This window comes from Octopus bimaculoides, chromosome 16, assembly GCF_001194135.2.
Source record: "Octopus bimaculoides isolate UCB-OBI-ISO-001 chromosome 16, ASM119413v2, whole genome shotgun sequence".
NCBI lineage: Eukaryota > Metazoa > Mollusca > Cephalopoda > Octopoda > Octopodidae > Octopus > Octopus bimaculoides.
The window spans coordinates 52279824-52290579 of NC_068996.1; the positions used below are offsets into that span (position 1 = coordinate 52279824).

General features: G+C 36.9%; 1 protein-coding gene across 3 annotated transcripts in view; it reads right to left on the reverse strand.

Moving 5' to 3' along the window:
- The window catches only part of LOC106870458 (kelch-like protein 9), a 69361-nt gene that overhangs the window by 18588 nt on the left and 40017 nt on the right, over nucleotides 1-10756 (reverse strand). For 2 of the 3 annotated variants that reach the window (XM_014916560.2, XM_014916559.2), the window contains exon 2: nucleotides 5571-5762. The gene's annotated coding sequence lies outside the window, so the exon portion shown is untranslated. Of the gene's footprint in view, nucleotides 1-3822; nucleotides 4084-5570; nucleotides 5763-10756 lie in introns of all 3 variants that reach the window. The other variant, XM_052973767.1, reaches the window with a different exon arrangement.

Below are 10756 nucleotides of genomic sequence, written 5' to 3' on the forward strand. Positions count from 1 at the left end.
CAAAGCCTTGAGTGGATTTGGTAGACGGAAACTGAAAAGAAGCCCGTGGTATATATATATATACATATATGTGTGTGTGTGTGTGTGTGTGTGTGTGTGTGTGTGTGTTTGTGTATCTGTGTTTGTCCCCCCAACATCGCTTGACAACCGATGCTGGTGTGTTTACGTCCCCGTAACTTAGCGGTTTGGCAAAAGAGACCGACAGAATAAGTACTAGGCTTACAAAGAATAAGTCCTGGGATTGGTTTGATTCGACTAAAGGCGGTGCTCCAGCATAGCCACAGTCAAATGACTGAAACAAGCTTATCCTAATTATAATAGAAAGCCTCAGAACAGTTGTAAGAATTTTGAAAAGTTGATGAAGGATATTGAAATGAATTTCCTGATACTATAGAAAGTTAATATATTTGGCACGGCAAGAACCATAAGAAAGGTGCTAAATTCTTAAGATTACAGGATGCAATTTAATATCTAGTAATTCAACACTCAAGTACTGAGTTAATGAAAGGAATAATAATAATAATAATAATACAAAAGTACAGTAACAACAACAATACTAATTTGCACTGAACAGTTATAATTCAACTATTTTCTATCAATTTTAAATGTAATGAAAAGTAGTACAACATGACCTATATATATATATATATGTATATATATATTTTTTTTAAATTGCAAAATATTTTAGCTATTGGTTAGTATTCCATAAATTCTAGAAATTTTAAAAACTCAAGTATAAATAGACTTGGAAATATTTTCTCCTTGTCTTGCTACAATATGGAATCCTACTATTTCATAAAAGAATCCAGTTGTTTGGATGTTTGTTGTAGTGAGTTGAAAAAAAAAAGTCTGTTTCTAGAATCACAGGATTGATTTACCTTATGAAACAATATCCTCCACATGAGCCAACAACAAAACCTCTACAAGGAATTTTAAATTGCTAGAAATAGCAGCCAAATCACCCTTAACCCATACTCTAATATCTTAAATAAAGAAAAGAATACATATCTATAGTCTCATATACTCTTAAAAAGATGAAATGGTTAAAGTTAAAATATCTTTGATAATTTCTGCTTTAGCATGATCGGGCTGGGCTTAAAAAGCATTTTCCTCAACAACAATTTGGCTACAGTTTGAATGCTGAATGAATAATAATATTCCATCCAGACTGTTAATGCTCCCAATTGAAATAAGTATCATATGTTTATACCCAAATAATCAATTAGCTATCACTGTGCAAAACTTTCACTTGAGAGGTGATGACTAGAGCTACTCAACAACAATGTCCAGTAAATAATACAACTTACATAAGTTTATGGTCCATTTTTGCTATGCTGACATGGATTATAGAGGAGGAGATTTAAAGCACATATATCACTGCATCTCTCATCAAACTTGTCTAACCTTGCCTGTAAGGTCCAACATCCTGAGATTTATCTTTTCCCATAGCCACAAGTATTTCTAATTTCAACATGTAGCATTTCTTTATCCAATTGTCTCACATGGATCATACCAGTGAAGCCAACCCACTCTAGCTCATACCAATCATGTTCAGTGATTGTTTGTTTGGTTTCCAGACAATCAGAGATACCAGAGACAAGTTTTATTTTCTCATGCCACATACCAACAATCTCCTTCCCTTCCGATGTGTTGTTAATATCAGTAAAACTTTCAACAATGTCTGGCATGAGAATTTTTTTTAATAAAGTTACCTCTATGACTCATTTGTTGGATCAGAAGTTTTAAGTCAGATTACTCAATAGGATTTAGTTCTGTCCCCTCCCTGCATTATTACTTCTGAACATTAACAGCATTGTTGTCATTATTTCTTACTTTCTTAATTACAAACACTTCTTATTACTACACTCAACAGTAGAAAGGAGCTTCTGAAACATTCCTTTCCTCCCCACAAATAGCATTAAATATATAAATATATAAGTGTCATTACTCAATCAAATACTAGCTGTTTGCCTGTCTATACGTTTATTCTACAGGGTGTCCACAAAGTCTGGGTACATGAGGACTAACACATACTTTAAGAAATTATTATTTCATATATTTAATTGTTTATGTTATGATTTTATTTACTCCATGTAGCCAGACTTTGTGGACACCCTGTATTATACATGTACCATCACAAATGAAACACTGTCTATTGCCAATCCTTGTTTAGGCAGTTATAACACACTTGTATCTTAAGTTACAGTTCAAGTTGGAGGAAATCAATCAGAGCACTAATTGTGTGTATCTGTTATCTTACATCATCAGATGTAATTCTTCAAACTTCAATCTTCTACATGTAGATATCATCCACATACAAATTAGACACCTCAAATCATACTGTACTATGAACGGAGAATTTAAAAATATCCTCCAGTGGTGATGGTAGTGGTAGGGGTATGACAATGCAGATGCCATCAACAGGTTCTTAGATGCAACCACTACACTACATAACCATAACCCTGATAATAAAGAAACAATATTATACTACAGCCAAACTGAGAATGAACGATATACTGCTGAAAAACCTTCAAGAAATTAAAAGACTAGGCTTTACAATAGCTGATGATCTTTCACAGCAACAGCGTATATATTAAATTGCCAAAGCAGCATTCCAAAAACCAAGATTCTTCTTTAAGAGTTACAAAATATTTCATACACAAAAACTTGCCAATTCTCTAGAATGCTCAAATGGGACCCAAATCAGAATATTTCTCAATGTCTACAATGGTACTGCAGCTACACACAAAAATAGGCTATATTTAAAGATAAGCAATCTAGCTATTGGTAAAGATTCACACACCAACACACAACAGCCAGAATCTAACATACACTCTTGCTTCTTTCTGATGGACAAACTTCAGAGAAATATTACTTCTGTTGGTAATGAAAGGCCTCTCCCTCAGAGTGATAGACAGATTGTACGATGCCTGGGTACAAACATCAATTTTACATAATAATGAATAATAATGAATGCAGAGGTAAAACGAAGGCTTGAAACAAATGAAACTAACATTGCTTCACTGAATGTGTAATGTCAGTGTTTTGATAGAAAACCTGGACATAAGAGGCATCAGATGTAGTGTGCAAGAGAGAAGACGGTGTTGGTAGGTCATGTGATGCATATGGATGAGGACAGCTGCATAAAGAAGTGCCAGTTGCTATAAGTGGAAGGAACCTGTGGAAGAGGAAGACTCAGAAAGATGTGGGGCAAAGTGGTGGGAAATGGTCTTCAGATGTTGAAACTCACAGAAGAGATGACAAAGGACCGAGATGATTGGTGATTTGCTCTGCTTAAGAAGACCCTTCCATGTAAGTAAAATTGAGGCTATAAAGGCATATTGTTTATGTTTATACCCACAGCACATGAATATTTCTCTCCAACAACATATCTTCCTACTACCTCCCCTTCTTCCACCCGTCTTTGTCCCCTGCTATATCCCTCACTCTCCTTTCTCATGAAATTTGCTCCTGATGAATTACTCTCCCTTACTCCACAACATCTCTTTGTAACACCCCCTCCCTCTACCTGCATAAACTCACTGTATTTCCCTCCTGTTCAGCCCCTTTCACAATCCTGTGAACTTACCCACTCATCCATCCTATCCAACTCTCTGTACCACTTTACCTGTGAACACCTGATTGTAACTTGAGGACACCCCTACCCACCACATCATCATCATCTTCTCTCTCTGTCTATCTATCTCTTTTCCTCTCTCCAACAGGGGTAGCCATCTACTCTACTGCCCCTCTATTTATACACACGCTTCTCATCCCCTGGCACAAAGCCACCTCCCTCAATACTCTGTTGAGGAGACTTGCCTTAAAAGTTACTTGGTCACCTTACAAGTGCTAGTATCTTACAAAAAGCACCCAATCCACTTTGCAAATTAGTAGACATTAGGAAACGTATCAGGTCACAGAAAACACGCCAAAGCCAATACGGAGCTTGATGCAGTCCTTTGGCTCACCGGAACCTGTCAAACCGTCCAACCCATGACAGCATGGAAAGAGAGATGTTAAATGATGACTGCTACATAAATGGTTTCTTCACTTCTTGATCTTTTATGCTGCATGTCATTTCTGAAATGATACAAATGTGAGACAGTTCTTGCAAATTGTCACAATACACCAGTGTAACACTGGTAAAACAAGTCTACACCTTAATATATATAAATATACGGGATCATATAATCATCAATATTTTATTTGATATATATTTTTTTTCTTGTTTCAGTCATTTGACTGCAGTCATGCTGGAGCACTGCCTTTAGTCAAGCAACTCAACACGAGGACTCATTCTTTGTAAGTCTAGTACTTATTCTATCGGCCTCTTTTGCCAATCCACTAAGTTATGGTGATGTAAACACACCAGCATCAGTTGTCAAGCGATGTTGGGGGGACAAACACAGACACAAAAACATATACACACACACACATATATATATATATATACATACAAGGGACTTCTTTCAGTTTCTGTCTACCATATCCACTCACAAGGCTTTGGTTGGCCCAAGGCTATTATATTAAAATTATGAAGGCTCATGGCTTAATGGTTAGGGTATTCATCTCGTGATTGTAAGGTTGTCATTTCAATTCTCAGTGATACATTGTGCCTTTGAGCAAGACATTTTATTTCACATTGCTCCAATCCACTCATCTGTGCCCAAGGTGCCAAAGAGTGGGACTGAATCCAGAACCATGTAGTTGGTTACCGTACAGCCATTCCTGTGCCTATATCTACAGTTTTAATGTACTACTACTAACACTGTCAGTTTCAGCAGTGATGATTCCAGTTGATCCGATCAACGGAACAGCCTGCTCTTGAAAATAACATGCAAGTGGCTGAGCACTCCACAGACACGTGTACCCTTAACGTAGTTCTCAGGCAGATTCGACATGACACAGAATGTGACAAGGCTGGCCCCTTTGGATTCCAAGTACAATTCATTTTTGCCAGATGAGTGGAGTGGAGAAATGTGAAATAAAGTGTCTTGCTCAAGGACACAACGCATCACCCGGAATTGAACTCACAACCTTACAATCATGAGATGAATATCCTAACCACTAAGCCATGAGCCTTCACAATTTTAATATAATGATTTATGGCATATACCTAATATTTTATGAACTAAAAGAGAGGCCAAGTGTTAAAGAAGTCAGCTAAAGAATGCAGGAAAAACTGTGCTAATACTGGACGACATAAATTGAAAATGTAAGGTGTTGATAGTGGAGGATCCAAAAGCTTGATGACATTGTAGGAATGATGAGGTGAAGTCACAAAAATGCAGGTCTCAGGATCAAGTGTGGAGATATGCTATAGAGCAAATCTGTATACAACCTGTGAAAGCAGAGACAGACATTGAACAAGTGATTTCAATATTAATAATAATAATTTCTGATTTAAGAACAAGGTCAATGATTATGAGCAGAGATCAATACCATTCACCCCAGTACTTGATGGGTACTTTATTTTACTGACCACCCCACAGAGAGTAAAATACAAGCCTGGCCTTGGAAGCAAAACATTAGTTTTAACTGAAAGAAGCAAGAAAGGAAAAAATTACCTTGCATAATTTAATTTCCTTTGATGTTGCTAACCATTTCTTTCACACTGCAATTCACTCTTAACATTCTTCTTGGTTTTTGTTTTAAAGTTTTCTTGGAATACACCTGAAGTAAATCTATTCTGCTGCAAGAAATTAAGAGCTCCCCAGTCCTTGATATTATCCATTTTCTCACAAGAGGAACTGTAGACTCTGTAAAACACAGAAACATCATTTTGAAAAAGCTTAAAAGAAATAAAATATTTTTGTAAGTAAAATGAAAAACTAACTGAAAAGAAAAGCTATGTTCTCTGAAAAAGAATTTTTTAAAAATAGGTGCACCAGCATGACCGCAGCCACTTGGCTGAAACACATAAATAAATAAAAAATAAAAAAATAAAAAAAAAGTCCATTGATCAATCCAAACACTGAAAGCAACATCTTGAGAGGAAATTGAACAACCAATGCAAGAGCCAAATCACCTGTATAACCATCTGATCACTGGCTCGGGAATGAAATTTGCTTAGGGAGTGCAAATTCAGGCCCCAGAAGTTTGACAAGTAAGGTTATGGTTTCTATTTATTTATTTATGTTCTTTGTTAGAAGAAACCTAATTTAAAGTACATTTTACAGGTCACTGTTTTCTAAACCTGAGAAAAGTAAGTAAGGGTGCAAATTTTGATTTTGCACTCAAACAAAACTTTAGTGGGTGCGCTTGCACCCCGTTCCCATGCTTATGCATGTATGTGATCACTGTACCCCACAACAAGTACCTCTCCTATCTATCACAGGAGGCACAAAGAACTTTCAAATTCATGTATACACATGACAGAATTTCTGCCTACCAAATCCACTCACAAGGCTTTGCTTTGCCCAAGGTTATAGTAGAAAACACTTGCCCAAAGTGCCGTGCAGTGGGACTGAACCTGGAGTCATATAATTGTGAAGCAAGCTTCTTACCCACTCAGCTGTTAATGATTAATTAGAAAGAAAAAAATTTAGAAAAGAGAGTTCCACATTGCTATACAAGATTACATGTGAATATGAAGCAAAGAAGTTTCAGAGATACAAATGTTTTTAAATGCCTTCATTTAGACCAGTTATGGAAACTTAAGACAAAAAGTGACTGTCTGCCAGAGATAAGAAAACAAACAAGCATGTGTGTGGATGTGTGTGCGTGCATGGATGCAGGCACACACATACTGAATCACCCTCAACTTGGATGTAAGTATCTGAAAATTGAAATGTAAAAATAATTATTTTTCAACAAATTATTCATTAAGTAGACCAAAGCTATGAAGGGAGAAACGAACAAACATTTAATCAAACAAAGATTTATTTCAAACTAAAACTATAATACTTCTTTATGTATAACAGTGCATATGTTTTTCCTGAAATGAGAGTAATCATAACAATTGTTAGTTGTTCCTATTCTGAAGTACTCTTTATAAACAGATGACCATGAGAGAAGGATTATAATCATAGGTCAACAACTTTCAGCATCCGTCTCTGTAATTTATTGACTGCCATAGCAAAACATAATTTTACTGGAAATTGTAAAAGAGCTTAAAATGAAAAGATATTTCTGATGTTATTAGAGGCGTCTTAGAAATAAGATTATCTACTCTTTTGCTGTAGCCAGTTTAAATGTTTAAGTCTGTATTTCAAAGCATGAAGCATTTAAACTAAATGCTAAACCTTTAGCATTTAAACTGGCCATATCTGGTTCAAATATTCTGAGTTTTATGTTCAAACTGGCCAGATCTGTTCTCTCACATCTACTCTATAATTATCATCATCATTGTCCAGTGTTTTAAATCTGGATTTTGTCCCTGTTAATGGGGGTGGCCGGATCTGCCTCAATGCCATAGCAACCAAGGTAGGCAGGAGCAGCCCACCCCAACCTTTGGGCTGGCTGGTGCCCATTCTCCTTTGCAATCGTGAGGCTTTTTGGAGCTGGGTTTTCTACAGGGAGCATGCCTTTGCTTACCCACAACCTCACTTTCTAGACATGAGTGGTCTGGAGACCAAGGCCTCTACCATAGTTTTTAAGAAATGTGGTGGAAAACTAGCTCAGGAAGGCAGGGACGCTACTCCCTGAGACCCCTTTCGGAGCCCCCCTATCTAGAATATCATTCTAAAAACTTTCATATTTCAAAATCTCAAAGCAACAATACACAATAAATTCACATCAATGCAAATAAATAAGCATTACATTTGACTGAATAATCTGAATGCCTTTATTATTAATCTGGAACTATAGCAAAAATTAGGTTTAATTAATTTCATTTAAAATATTATAGACAATCGTCAAATCGTCCAACCCATGCTAGCATGGAAAGCGGACATTAAACGATGATGATGATGATGATGATGATTCTAACCGTAACCCTGTAGCATTCTGATTACTCTGTCAAATGTAATGCTTATTTATTCATAATCTTTTCATTTAATCATGTATTATCTCATAGTTTTGAGATTTCAATGATGTAATTGTTTAGCTTTAGAATGACATTGTAGGGTAGGTGAGAGAGGCCAGATATGCCTGGTTTAACCCTTTAGCATTTAGGTTAGCCTGTCAAGTGTAATGCTTATTTCTTCATATTTTCAATTTATCATGTATTATCTCGTAGCTTTGAGATTTTGATGATGTGATTGTTTATTTTAAGAATGACATTGGAGAATAAATGTGAGAGGTCAGATTTGTCCAATTCCAACATAAAACAAGCTGAATATTTGGGCCGAATAAGACCAATTTAAATGCTAAAGGGTTAAGGTGTAGCTATGAATGAGGTAATCCTTTAAGTTCTAAAGAATTTAGAAACTGTTGGATCAATAACTGTGTCATTTGAGGGAAAGGTGTGTTATTGGTGAGAAAGAATAAAAAGTGCAATTTTTTTTTAGACAGGATAAAACAATACTGTTTGACTTAATTTCTATTATTATTAAATTATAATTAAACTAGAAATAATACATTTCTAAGTCTGTCAGAGAAATTTATGCAGTAGTGATGCGATAAAGTAGTTGTATGCTGTCAACTTAATGTGACAGTCACCTGAAGGGAATAATACTACTGCTATTTAGCCCTAGGAAGCTGCACCGCTTCCTGTCGGCCTTGACACATTTCCTGTGTCCTTATGTTTGCAAAGGGGAGACAAGCACCTCCACTTAGCTAAGCCTGCATCCAGTGACATGTTTTTGAGTCTTTGCTCGTCATCAGTCTGCCATTTGTACTCCAGACTGATGAGGTGCAAAGACTCAGAAACATGTCTCTGGATGCAGGCTTAGCTAAGTGGAGGTGCTTGTCTCCCCCTTGCAAACATAAGGACACAGGAAATATGTCAAGGCCGATAGGAAGCTAAATAGTAGTAGTATTATTCCCTTCATGGGATTGTCACATTAAGCTGACAGCATACAACTACTTTATAATTAAACTGTCCATGCGAAACTACATTCAGTTTTCATTTGTTTTGAAGAAAGTCAAGAACGTTATAATCTAAGGGAGAAAACTTGGGTGCCACTTTAGCATGATTATTTGCACTTTAGTGTAATCTAACTCCCTTAACCTGTGAACTCGATGCTAACCCTAAACACTAACACTAATCCTAACACTAACCCCTAACTCTGATACTTAACTCTATCCTAACACTAAACTTAACTATAACTCCTAACACTAAACTTGAGCAACCCCTAACCCTAACATGTAACTCTAACCCTAAATTTAACCCTAACCCCTAGCCCAATTCAACGCAAATCAGGTCATTTCACAGCATAGACTATGGATACTGTGGTAGACTGCATGCTAAAGTAACACCAAAACTTTCATTCCTTCCTCTATCATTATTTACTGTAATATAATTAGCAATAATCATTAATTATTAATTTCATAATTTTATTACTACAAAACGAACAAAATATATAGCATTATTAATTTTTTTGGTAAAGAGATGGATATCTTTAAGCTATTTTTATTAAATTTATAAGTTCAACTATTTGGGTTTCTATGAAGGATCCCCTTCGGTCATGACTGACCATGGGATTCTATCTAGAAAGTTACCCTCTAAAGTACAAGTCCAGGCAAAGTTGTTAATGGAAGATCAGCAGTCACCCATGCATACCAGCCTCCCCTCTCCATACCATCAACCTTATCCAAGGGAAAGACAAAGGCTGATAGAGCTTGGCACCAGTGACATTGCAACTCATTTCTATAGATGAGTGAACTAGAGGAATGTGAAATAAAGTATCTTGCTCAATAACACAACACACAGCCCAGTCTGGGAATCGAACTCACAACCTCATGATTGTGAGTCCAAAGCTCTAACCACTGAGCCATGTGTCTTCACTTGGGTTTCTATAGCAATCAAACAAACTTCCTTTTGTGTGTGTATGTATATGTATGCATGTGTGTATGTATATATACATTCCAAAATGTAACCACATGTGGATTGTTGGTGATGTTTTCCCTCCATCTTCTTTTTCTCTTGGACTTTCCTCTGTCTCCTGTTTCTGAAGAAGAGCTTTGCTTGAAATGTAAAACACCCTTTCTTTCCTTCCCTGAGTGTCTTGATACTTTGCATGTATCATATCCTTGCATTGCGTTTTTTCTTGTGTTTTTTCCTTCATTTTTTTTTTGTATATATTATATATATATATATCATCATCATCATCGTTTAACGTCTGCTTTCCATGCTGGCATGGGTTGGACGGTTTGACTGAGGACAGGTGAGCCAGAAGGCTGCACCAGGCTCAATCTGATCTGGCAGAGTGTCTACAGCTGGATGCCCTTCCTAATGCCAACCACTCCAAGAGTGTAGTGGGTGCTTTTACAAGGGCCAGTCTGGCGGTACTGGCAATGGCCACGCTCAAATGGTATTTTAACGTGTCACCTGCACAGGAGCCAGTCCAGCAGCACTGGCAATGCCCTCGCTCAAATGTTGTTTTCCACATACCTCCGACACAAGTGCCAGTAAGGCGACACTGGTAACAATCACGCTTGAACGGTGCTTTTTACATGCCACAGGCACAGGGGCCAGTTTGCAGCCCTGGTAACGATCATGTTCGGATGGTGCTCTTAGTGCTCCACTAGCACGGATGCCATTCATGCGGTGCTGTCATCGAATTTGGCTTCAATTATATATATATACTAGCAGTATAGCCCAGCGCTGCTAGGGATTAAGCTAGGATTATTAAGTGATCAAGTGCTTTAT